The sequence below is a fragment of the Thalia democratica genome, chromosome 8, assembly GCF_965202585.1.
Source record: "Thalia democratica chromosome 8, ktThaDemo2.hap1.1, whole genome shotgun sequence".
In the NCBI taxonomy this organism is placed as follows: domain Eukaryota; kingdom Metazoa; phylum Chordata; class Thaliacea; order Salpida; family Salpidae; genus Thalia; species Thalia democratica.
The window spans coordinates 19,338,649-19,352,042 of record NC_139172.1 but is presented as its reverse complement, the minus strand read 5'-3'; positions in this window follow the sequence as shown (position 1 = coordinate 19,352,042).

Genomic DNA, 13,394 nt, shown 5'->3' with positions numbered 1-13,394 from the left:
TAGTGCACAATGTATTTTATTTAAAAATTATACTTAAAAGTTTCAACAATTTTTAAAGTTGTTTATAAGTTATGTATTTATATATGATAAAGTTAATGTAACTTAATAATTTTTTGTAAGTAAGGCCGTTTTGAGGGCTGTAAATGACGTAAATGTTTTAGTTTATAATTGATTCAAAACAAAACAATACATTGAAAATTATATAACTGAACAAGTAAGTGACATCTTAATGCAAAAAAAAATTAAGAGTTTTTAAAGCGATCAAGTTAAAACTAATGAATGTAAAAAGTAAGTATAAAAATATTTTTGGGTAAACTTTAGAAACTCTTTAAATTTTGTTTAGTTTATTTGTATTGTTATGCTACAATTAAATATCAACTACTTGCTTTTATTTTACCTTTTTTTTTTGAACTATGGCGACTGCTCCTTCTATGCACAATTCCTGATTAAAAAACTATAAATTTAAGAAAACTTACAAAAAGTGATAAAAATTACTTAAAATCAAGAAATGCCTGAATAAAATTTTCTTTAGATCGTCTTTAATTGTATTTTTTTAATAATTACCACATGTAAAAAAATCTCCCTTAAAATCTAAGTCAAAGTTGCATACAGTTTGCATTTGAGTTGCTTTTAAAAAATTAAAATTTGCTCGCATGAAAATTCTTTTTTAGTTATCTAAAATTTTGCACAGAGTGTTTTGTGATATTTTCCACATGTAGAAAATTTTTGACTTGAAAACTCTTCAAATGATGCCTCTTTTATTAGCACTGTAATGCATTGTCTATAGACCTAGTTATTAACATTGTTTGTTATATATAAATAAAAGAATGTATATTTAGTTAAATTTTATCATAACAAACACATTCATATTTTTGTAATTCTTAACAGATAAAACATAAAATTTTTGTGAACAATTGTTTCGCAGGACATTAAAAGTAGAACAGTTTCCCAGTAACTTTCTTAAAAAAACATGAACTAAAACGTACATACTTTAAACTAAAAACTCGTAAGCATTATCACACCAATTAATTTTTAATTTTAAAGGAGACGTGTTAGAGTTGCAAAAATGTTTTGAATTATTAAATAAAGCAACTAAAAAAAATTAACAAAAAGTACTTTTCTATTTTTTTAAAGCTAGCATTTTATTCAACTTTAAGTTGTTTGCGAGAAGTTACAAGACTAGCTATCACAAAAAAAGTTAAATTAGGGAATTCTTTTAAAAGAGTAGTTTGTCTGCAACCCCTAACAGAAATACCATGCGTCGCAACTGTTGCCAACTAAACCCTAGTTTATTTTTGTTATTTTAAAGATTTTTTTACGATCTAAAACTGTGTGAAAAATTTCATAGTTAACAAAGAAAAGCTTGTTAATTGTTTTTAATAAGTTTTATGAAATCTAGTAAACCAAAAAACTTTTTTTTAATTATGGTCAATGTACGAAAGGATTAACAGTAACTAGCCTCGCATTCATTTTTTACATTTTGTTCTTTTATTAGAAAAATTTTTAGATCATGATAGAATTAAGTACACTTTTATATTGAAATACATTTTAATTTGAAAAGTCTACGACTCCCATAAGTTTTGTATCAAAGTTTTCAAAATTGATTTTGTTCTATAACACCAACGTATACTAAAAGATTTAAAGAGTAAAGTAAACTAAGCTACGTACCTAATTTGAGTGCTAAAGCAGAAGTAAAAACGTCATTTAGCCCCTAAGTCAAGATTTTATAAATAAAATCAATACATTATTTTATAATAATAAAAAATTTAAACAGTACTTTTTTTTATTACACTAACACATGTTTCTGTTTAAACAAGTTAACACACTTCAACGGCACATAGTAAAACAATAAATACTGGAAGGGAAGAATAGATGCTGAAGTAGGTATATACATGTGTTTGTTAAAATTAAGAATAAATACTGTAGATTATTGTAGATTAACCGATCTATTGTGTGTAGTAGGTAAAAAAGCACGGTCTATCTGTGATTTCGATACAGGATACCAATTAAACATGGAGCTTGGCACATACAGGAACATGAAAAAAGATATCTAGTTGAGTAAGAGGCAAAAACCATGTTGAAGAATGAAAAGTGACATGTTTAAAAATGAACATTTAAAAAAGAAGAAATTAAGTACTCACTTATGATATACAATTAGAATAATATATATGAAGTGAGTAAGTGTGTTCATGTAAAAGAAACATGAAATGTGCAAAAACGCTAAGATGTTATTTGAAGAAGAACTGTTGGTTGTGTACGCAGTTGTTTGAAATATCACATCTTTTGTTTAGTTATTGTTTATTATCTTCTGCTACAATTGCCTTTCGTTCAAAGTTGAATGTTTGGCAGGTCTTAATCGCGCCATCGATGTTGTTGTTAGCGTAGTGAAGAGTGCTCCATTTCATTTCTGGTTTGGTACCATACCTGTCAAAATACTGACGAACAAAATCTGACATTATTTTGCTGTTCTTTTTATCTACGTGCTTGAAAGTATACTTATTCCCAGTGTACCTATCTTTAAAATGACCTCATGTCGAACCGACGTAAGTTTTTTTTTTTGTTATTATTTGTATTTATTGTTATCATTATTATTTTTTAGGTTATCATCACTAAAATTACGTTTAACACGAACATTGTACATGACATTTCAATTATGCACTTACCGTGTAACGGGCAATTTACGTTATTCGACTTACAACAGTAAGATTTTTTATTTTCATTCTTCTTGGTTATAAAACCAGGTTTAATTACTTTTGTATAAGTATTTATATAGCTTTCATTGTGTTTGTTTTATAATGTAGCCATAACAAAAGGAATACAAATTTTTGATTTGGGAAAGCCAACTTGTATACAGCCAGACTGGCCCACGACTGGTATAAGTTATTTTTTGTCGCAGAAACATTGCTCTTGTAGCTCTGCTGTGCCAGGGTGTTAAACTGGATAGCATATTCTTTTGACAGGGTCTTGTTTTTTAGACCTTTAGAATCAAGTTATGCTGCGGTAGAGGGAGAAAGTCTTGAAAATATTTTGGCACTTAACAAAGACGTGATAACTTGATGGTTCTGACTGATCACAAACCACTGGTAAAATTGTTCAAGACAGAACTTTTGATAATATTGCAAATCCCCGCCTTTTCCGGTTGAAGCAGAGAAGCCTTTTGTGGCGATTCATGATTCTACAAAAACCTGGGAAATTACACCTTGCTCCAGATGCAATGTTATGCCATCCAGTGAAAAAAATCATTTATGAAACAAAAGATGAAGTTGAGATAAGTGCTTTTGAAATTTTAGCTAGGAAACGTTTGCCAGACAGTAATTATATCATTGCAAGTCATAAAGTAGGTGACAATTTTCAAGCTATGACTTTTGACCGAATTAAATAAGAAAACTCGAAAGATAAACAGATGATGAAGCTTGTTTATTATATTCAAGCTGGTTTTTAAGAAACCAAAGACCACCTACCGTTAGAACTGTATAATTCGCTAATCTTTATTTATGATGGATTGAGTCATCATGTTTGGTGATCGTAAAAGAGAACTGAATCATAATTTGCTTCTATTATCTAGCAGTATATTTGCGGATAACGTGAGTAGAGTAATTATTCCTCCTTCATTATGAAAAGAGGTTCTTAGAGTGCTGCATTCTGCTCATCAAGGGGTCACTACAATGAAGGAGCGAGCAAAAGCGATTGTCTATTGGCCAGGAATAACAAACGACATTTAAGGTAGTCGAGAAAATTGCAATGGTTGTAAAATAATTGCACCAAGCTGAATCGCCTATCTCCAATTGAACCATTAATTCAGAAAGTTTCTTTTGACACAATTGTCTGTGATTGTTTTAATTTCAAAGGTTTGTATTGTTTCCTAGCTGCTGACAGACTTTCAGGTTGGACAGAACATTTATAGGACTCACTACCTTTTTTCAGAAAAAATATTATGGCTTACAATAACCTGCAGATATCAAATACGTGGCGTAAGGCATGGAGTAAAAAGGAAGAAGCTCTTAGGTCTCGTTTTACCAAGTCACTCGAAAATTTAAATTAGAACACAAAATCATTGTCACCACTGCATTGTGGTTATCGTGTCATGATACAAAACCAAGCAGGTTCTTTTCCTAACAAGTGGGGGAAAAATGGAGTAGTAGTGGATATAAAAGACTATCACCAGTATGTTGTCAAGATTGATGGATCAGGCCGCTGTACTGTTCGAAAATGCAAGTTTCTAAGAAGTTTAACCCTCTGGTTGCAAATCTCTAAGCAGTATCCCTATGTAAGAAAAGCAAACTACTGCAGATGTTTATCTTTTCCGGTAATGATAAGAAAAGAGATTACAAGGAAAACTTTGATGTCCTGCGCCTACAGAAGGGAACAAGTTACAAAGCTGGAGATAACTAGACAACATTTGCAACGCAAAGCCAGCTACCTTCCTTTCACCTGAGGACTCAAACTGCATGGCTGCAAGCCAATCCTCTACAAATCAGAAAAATGGTGTATTGGTTAGTTAGGATCCTAGTAATAAATATGGGTTATCTGAAAGAGATTTTGTTGACGATAGAGTGTTGCAAAAGAATGAACTGCGTCGTACCGGTCGTATAAGAACCCGGAGAAGGATCTACGATGCCTAAAGTTGTATCTATAAACCTGTTTAAACTTCAGTTTATATTAATGTTTTTAACCAATCGTATAGTAAGTTAAATGCTACATTTCAGTGGTTTTTGTTCTTTTTGAGTTTTATTTTGTTGTTTTCTAACATTGAAAGTTGTATTTAAGTTTACGACTTATTTCATAATAATTTTGTAGTGCTAGCTAAATGTATCGTTGTATCTGCTTTGTAGATAAAATCAGTGAAGAAATATATAAGTATTTCCTAGCTTTCATTATGTTTTGTTTTACAGATTTTTTCGTTCTTGTAATTTGTTCATGTTATTATTATTATTTTATTGTTATTTTTTTTTATTGTTATTGATATAGAATTAATATTATTATTACTATTGTTATCATAAAATTATTACTAATACTATTATTATTATTGTTATTATTATTATTATTATTATTATTATTATTATTATTATTATTATTATTATTATTATTATTATTATTATTATTATTATTATTATTATTATTATTATTATTATTATTATTATTATTATTATTATTATTATTATTATTATTATTATTATTATTATTATTATTGTTATTATTATTATTATTATTGTTATTGTTATTGTTATTGTTATTGTTATTGTTATTGTTATTGTTATTGTTATTGTTATTGTTATTGTTATTGTTATTGTTATTGTTATTGTTATTGTTATTGTTATTGTTATTGTTATTGTTATTGTTATTGTTATTGTTATTGTTATTGTTATTGTTATTGTTATTGTTATTGTTATTGTTATTGTTATTGTTATTGTTATTGTTATTGTTATTGTTATTGTTATTATTATTGTTATTGTTATTGTTATTGTTATTGTTATTATTATTGTTATTGTTATTGTTATTGTTATTATTATTATTATTATTATTATTATTATTATTATTATTATTGTTATTATTGTTATTATTGTTATTATTGTTATTATTGTTATTATTATTATTATTATTATTATTATTGTTATTATTATTATTATTATTATTATTATTATTATTATTATTATTATTATTATTATTATTATTATTATTATTATTATTATTATTATTATTATTATTATTATTATTATTATTATTATTATTATTACGATTATTAATATTGTTATATATATTATTATTATTATTATTATTATTATTATTATTACTATTATTATTATTATTATTATTATTATTATTATTATTATTATTATTATTATTATTATTATTATTATTATTATTATTATTATTATTATTATTATTATTTTAAACAATTTTATTATTAACTTTATTATTATCATAAACATTATTATTATCGTTAATAATGTTATTATTTATATTTTTATTAACTTTTACATATTTTAAGTTAAATTTTAAACCACATTTTCATATGGAACTTTTATATCCTTAAGTATTTCTGCACTGGATGACAATGAGATTAAGCGGTTCTGAGTCATTATTGGATAGCTTTTTTATATGTGGGGTGGTCAGAATTTATGTTGATAAAATTAATTAAATAGTTTGGTTATCGATAACGTTTAAAATTACCATCAGATAGGTTTAAAGTGTCACCTAAAAAGCTTTTCTCTTGATTACTTAAATCTAACCTAATCTTGAATCGTGTATCTGACATTAACTTGAATACTTGTTTCCTTGTTTTGTCAAAAACAACAGATTTATATAGTATAAGCCATTCAATAATGACTCAGAAACGCTTAAGCTCATTGTCATTCAGTGCAGAAATATTTAACGAAATAAAAGTTCCATATGAAAATCAATTTTAAAATAGTGGTCTTAAATTTAACTTAACGTATGTGAAAATAAGTAACAGTATTAATAATAACAATAAGAATACTATTAACAATAATAATGATAATGATAACAATAACTACAACAATAATGATAATATTAACAATAACAGTACAGCTAGTAATAATAACATTAAAACGCAGAAACGTCACAAGTCTCGTGATAGCCGTGTGTTGTGGTATAACCCACCATACTGTTCTAGCATCAGCACAAACTTAAGTAAAGAAATTTTAAATTAATAGTTAAGCATTTCCCAGATAATCATTTTTACCGTAAAATATCTAATAAAAAAACTTTAAAAACTCTTAACAGTTGTAAGAACAACAATCAGTATATAGTAAAATTACAAAATAAATTCATTTAGTCTTAATATACTGAGATAACAACACAAATAAATAAAAATAATAACAAACATACTACTATTGGTAACAATGTTAATAACATTTATATAAATAATACACATGAAATTAGCATTATTTTAGACAAAAACGATAACAGTATTTTAAATAATTGTTACATTATTCAGCCTAACGTAAATATAATGACAACATCAAGTACACTTATAAAAATAAAATTATACCTATTAGAAATATCAGAGAGAGCCCAATTGATAGTATAAATACAAGTGTACCTTATTATTAGTGATGTACCGGACCCACAATTTCGGGTCCGGCCGGACCCGGATCCGGACTTTTTTTTCAAACTAGAATCCGGCCGGAACCGGATCCGGACTTTTTTTTCAAATTAGAATCCGGCCGGAACCGGACCCGGACTTTTTTTTCAAATTAGAGTCCGGCCGGAACCGGATCCGGACTTTTTTTTAAATTAAAATCCGGCCGGATCCGGATATCAGACAAAAATGGCAATATCCGGCCGGACCCGGATAGTGAGTCCCGTACATCACTAGAATAAACTAGACTGAGTCAGAACGAGTTTTTTTAAAACTGAAAAAAAAGAACTTTAATCTAATAATAAGTAGAACAGCTAGCCACAAGGTTTACAAATTTAGGTGTTATTTACAATTAAAAATCTGAAATCAAGTTCTTGACAAAATACACTAGAAAATTACAATATATTGAAAACTGGATCAGCTCAAACTCATTCAAAATCTAAAAGAAAACTAGCCTGAGTTTTTATAAAAAACTAAACTAGCCTGAGGCAGTCCAAGATTTTCTGAAATTCCCAAAATTTTTCAAACTAGCAGGGTTGCCACTGTTTAAGTCAATAAATCTAGCTAAAGTGAGTATAAACAAGCCTGACTCAGAATAAGTTTTTAAAAACTGAAAAAAATTGCTTTAATCTAATAATCAGTAGAACAGCTAGCAAAGGTTGACAATTTGTTAGTAAATTTGTGGACTGATTGTGGTACACTTAACTTGTTAGTACTACCCATCATAATTAAATCCTACCTTATTTAATTAATATCTAACAAATATTAAATTCTGACTGAGACTACTTTCTATAATCAGACACGACAGTTTTGAGTGATGAATATTTTATATAAAGCACAACAAGAAATACTAGCATATACAAAATTATTAATTACTTTGGTAACACTTTAAAAACTGGAAGTTATTTAAATCTATATCAAAAGACTTAAAAAAAACTAAAAATTAAATAAAACTTTTAGTAAACAAGAAACAGTAAGATTTTTAATAAACTTTTAAACTATAAACCTGGCTTAAATATTTAAACAATTATCCACCTGTTGAAATATTCACTTTTAAAACAAAACACTACTTACAATAAGCATTCACAAAAACGTTCAAGATATTTTGTTGCTTCAAGCTACACACCAAACTAACTAACTGCTTATATATAAACTGCCTGTCATGTTCTGATGTTTTGTTGCATCAGTATTTAGTTTGAAACATTTCGTCATATGACTCTCATTGGCTCGTACATTCAACCGTATTAACTCTAAATATTCTCTCAGCTCAACTTAAAACAATAAATAATGCAAGTATTCATTCCAAAGTTTTCAATTTTACAAAATAAATAAAGAGTTGCATTTCATGAAATGTTTATTTCATAGTTTAAATGTAAACAAATGTAAATTAGTCAGGTGTACAAAATGAGCGAATCACGGTAGGTGTTTAATTTTAACAGACGAAAATGACTCTTATTAATTTACACAGGGTTTGTTTTTGAAAAAATACTTTTCAGTATACTCTTTTTTACTAACTAGATCCGGGTCCGGCCGGATCTCTGTTAGGATCCGGCCGGACCCGGATCCGGACTTTTTTTTCAAATTAGAATCCGGCCGGAACCGGACCCGGACTTTTTTATCAAATTAGAATCCGGCCGGAACCGGATCCGGACTTTTTTTTCAAATTAGAATCCGGCCGGATCCGGATATCAGACAAAAATGGCAATATCCGGCCGGACCCGGACCCGGATAGTGAGTCCGGTACATCACTACTTATTATTCATGTTCTATGAATAACAATAGTAATAGTAGTAATTATAATAATAATAGTAAAAATAATAATTACATTAATAGCAATAACAGAAGTATCGATGATAAAAATATTAATGATGATAATAACAATATTATTGATAGAAATATAAAAATAGTAATAACATAGCAAATAGTAGAAATATTAATAACAATAATATTAACAACAACAATAAAAAAATTAATACTAGTTTTAAAATCAAGAACATTAAAAGTATAAAATCTAACTACCTTAAGTCTAATAAAGAAAATTGCCCGTTACAAGAAAACTGCTTGATTTTAAATATCGTGTTTAAGTAGCGTGTTAAATGTAACTTTAATGATGATAATATTAAAAATAATAATGAAATTAATAAAGACAAAACTTACGTCGTATCAACAGGAGCCCATTTTAAAGATAGGTACACGGTATAAGTATACTTTTCAGCATGTAGACAAAAAGAACAGCACAATATTGTCAGATTTTGTTTGTCTGTTTTTGAAAGGTATTGTACCAAATAAGAAATGACAGGTATTGTACCAAAAATGGAATGGAGCATCCTTCACAACATCGGTGGCGTGATTAAGATCTGCCAAATATGCAACCTTGAACGAATGGCGATTGTAGCAGAAGATAATAAATAATAACTAAACAAAAAATGTGATATTTCAAACAACTGTGTAAATAACCGACACTTCTTCTTCAAATAACATCTTAGCGTTTTCTCATAGTTCATGTTTCTTTTACATGAACACACGTACTTACTTCATATACATTATTTAAATTGTATATCATAAGTTAATACCTAACTTTTTTTTTTAATGTTCATATTTTACATGTCACTTTTCATTCTTTAACATGGTTTTTGCCTCTTACTCAACTAGATATCTTTTTTCATGTTCCTTTATGTGTTAAGATCCATGTTTAATTGGAAGCCTGTATCCAAATCACAGATAGACCGTGCTTTTTTCACATACTAAACACAATAGATCGGTGATAGGATTTTTTTGTTGCAGTTTTATACTTGTCACATAACCACCTTTTTTTTACACTTTTACACTTATGTTAAATGCAAATTCGTAACTTAATACAAATTTAAAGTATCTGTATACGATTTATTTAATTTCAACACCCAACTTCTCTTTTATAAAGCAATAATTAACTATTTTACTTACTATGCAGTTTAATTTATGGTTTTATGTAGGGTGCTGTAACTTAGTTATTGTTCAGGGCTTTGAATACTCAATGAAAATTTAAGCTTTGTGTATTTTTGGGCTTTGGTGTCTTTAGGGTCTGCGTGTAAGTGGTTAAAACTTTATAAATTTTATTCTAATTTTTTGTTTTAAGTTATATATAACTTTACTTATGTTATAATTCAGATTTAAAATTATGAACATTTTGCAAACATATATTACCCAAAGCTTCTATAGCTTTAATTACCTTAAGCTTTTAACTAGTTTATTAGTACAGTAATTAATGTTTGTTGTTCTACTTATTTTTATTTACAGTATATTACTTATTATGTATTTAAAAAGTTTTATATTTTATTTTAATTAAAGTCCCTTTGTGCGTTCTTCAAAAGCTAAAAAATAAATTATCTGCAATGCAACTTAAATAACTTTTTTAATGTTAATGTTTTAAATCGCAATATCGTGATATTATTATAATATATTTAAATGCTTAATAACGGTTTAATCTAATGAATCAGTATTTTTTGAAACTTTATGTAAGTGCTTCATATTATAATTTGTTATTTTATTTTGTATTTTACTTTACCTTACCATAATTTAGACTTAATAATTACAAGTATTATAAAGTTTTATAACAGTGTGATTTGACCTTATATTTGTATTTATTATCAACCGTTTATAGACCGTGCTTTTTTCACCTACTACACACAATAGATCGGTTAATCTACAATAATCTACAGTATTTATTCTTAATTTTAATAAACACATGTATATACCAACTTCAGCATCTATTCTTCCCTTCCAGTATTTATTGTTTTACAGAGTGCCGTTGAAGTGTGTTAACTTGTTTAAACAGAAACATGTGTTAGTGTAATAAAGAGTCAATTTTGCTCAAGATACATTTTTGCACGAGAGTAAAATAATACAGAAAAAAAATAAAATAAACAGAAAAAAAACTTAAAAATAATTTAATAAAAAAAAAGTTACTGACCGAGGGTAAGGGTTAATGGTTACAGTTATAATAAAAATATATTAAAAAAATAAAAATAAAATAAAATATAATTTTAAAAAATAACTTACCAACCGAGGGTAAGGGTTAGTAGAGGTAACAGTAATAGTAAAAAAAAACTAAAAAAATAATAACAAAATTAATGAAAAAACTTTAAAAAAAAAGTTTAACCCGTGCAAAAGTGTCTTCGTGCATTTTGTACGCTCGTGCAATTTAGACAGCTACCCGTTTAATATATTTTCAAAATACTTAAAAATCAGTTATTAATTTTTAAACTATCAAAGTTTTATTTCAAAATCGCATTTATATAACTATATAACTGTCTAAATTTAAATAAAATATTTTAAAGGAATAAAGAAACTAAACAAAAACAATTTTGTCGTCTTCTTGAAAATTAACAGTCTTCTACTGAGTGAAAATTTGGAGAAGCAAAACTCTGCGAAAATAAAGAGCGAAATAAATTATCGCAATGTAACATTGTTTTATCAATTAGCAAACAGTTTTAAATATATTCAGCTCACTAGGTCTACTTTGTGTTTTATTGAACGCTTCTTCTCGATAGTTTCCGAAACCAAAAGTTTTTTGCATTTAGAGCTCAAAGAAGTTTTGAAAATGTTTGCTAGTTCTGATCTTAACGTCAATTCGGAAATGGAAATTCTAAATTCCATTGAGAAGTGGGTGGAATTCAAAGAAAATGAAAAAAGAATTATTTTTGTTGAAAAACTTTTATTAAAAGTTCGTCTGCATTTATTAACACCAAGTGCTTTAAACAGTTTATTTAGCAGAAAGGTCTTTAACGAGTGTCATGAGCTAATAACAGCCATATCAAAAGACAAAAATTATCAAAACAAGTCCAACGCGCTTCCATTAAACAGATTCTGCACTCAAAACATGTTTAACATAGCGATGCCGACAGAAGAAGGAATGACTGTTTTTAGTATCAAAGATTTTACTAGCATGAAAATCGACATTGGAAGAGAGAAGCGGTTGAACCTGAAACACAGGAGGGGCTATTACAAAATAGTTTACTGCAGAGGCGAGATCTACTGGTTTGGCGATTACGGCTGCTACCCCAAGCTCATTGTTCCCGTACACAAGTACTCGCTGGTCGATAAAACCTGCGAGCACGTGACTGACGTTTTCGACGACAGAAGATTTTTTGCTGTCTGCTCGCTCGTCGATCAGATATACGTCATAGGAGGCGATTTGAGAGGTCATTTGAACTCTTGCTTGAAATTGTGCACGAAGAGCAAAAGGTGGGAGGAAGTCGGAGGGATGGTCGTGGGGAGATCTTTGGCGTCGTGCTGCGTTTTTCAAGGGCAGATTGTAGTTTGCGGAGGAATGAACGACGGGAATTTCGCGCTGAATTCCGTTGAAGTTTACGATGACGCTGCTGACAAGTGGCTGTCGATGCCCAGCATGGTGAAAGACAGGCTTCACAGCAAACCTATCTCTAAAAGAAACAAGCTTTTTGTCTTCGGAAGCTTCGAAGACGGGTGCGAAGTTTACGATTGTTTTTCTAATAAATTTTCTCTTCTTAAACTGCCGCGCTTGTCGCAGTTTGTATCGGAAAAATTTATCGAGGCGTTTTCCGTCGGGAGCGAGATCGTACTGGTTAGCTCTGGGTGCTCTAAAGCTGTGATATATGATGTTGAAAAAGGTAAATGGACAAAAAGAAAATTTGGTGCGAAAAAATATTTCTCCAACTGTGTTCTCATACCTCAGGTTGAAGTTTAAACGTACCTAGTGGATAGATGTGTCGAATAAAAAACAAAGAAAATACCATTTATAGCTTTGAAGACACTATGTTCATCTTTATGTTATTCTAAATTCATCTTGTATACTAATTATAATGCATATATTTTTATAATGTTATAAAATAACAGTAAATTTATCTTTTTGTTTTTAAAGGGTGATTTGATTGATTTTAAACTATGATTTAAAGTATAGAGTCTTAGTTTATGCATTCTGAATAATAAAAGTCTTAGACAATTACTAAACATTATTTCTAAAATATATTTCTTTAATACTTAGATAAAACAGACTTACAAGAATTATAAACAAACTTGAAGATAATTTTTTTGTCGAGTAAAATTAATACCATTATATTAGTTTTTTTTTATAAAACTTCATTTTAAAAATATTGTTATTTTAATACTGTTTAACTTAAAACTGTTTAATAAAAAATGGTTTGCCAATTATAACAGACAAGCATTTACGCATATTAAAATTACAATTTTGGCTAGTTTAACGTATGTGACAAACAATTACATAAAAACTACTAAAGCGTATAATCATCAAAAAAAGGTTGTAATTGTTTATAAA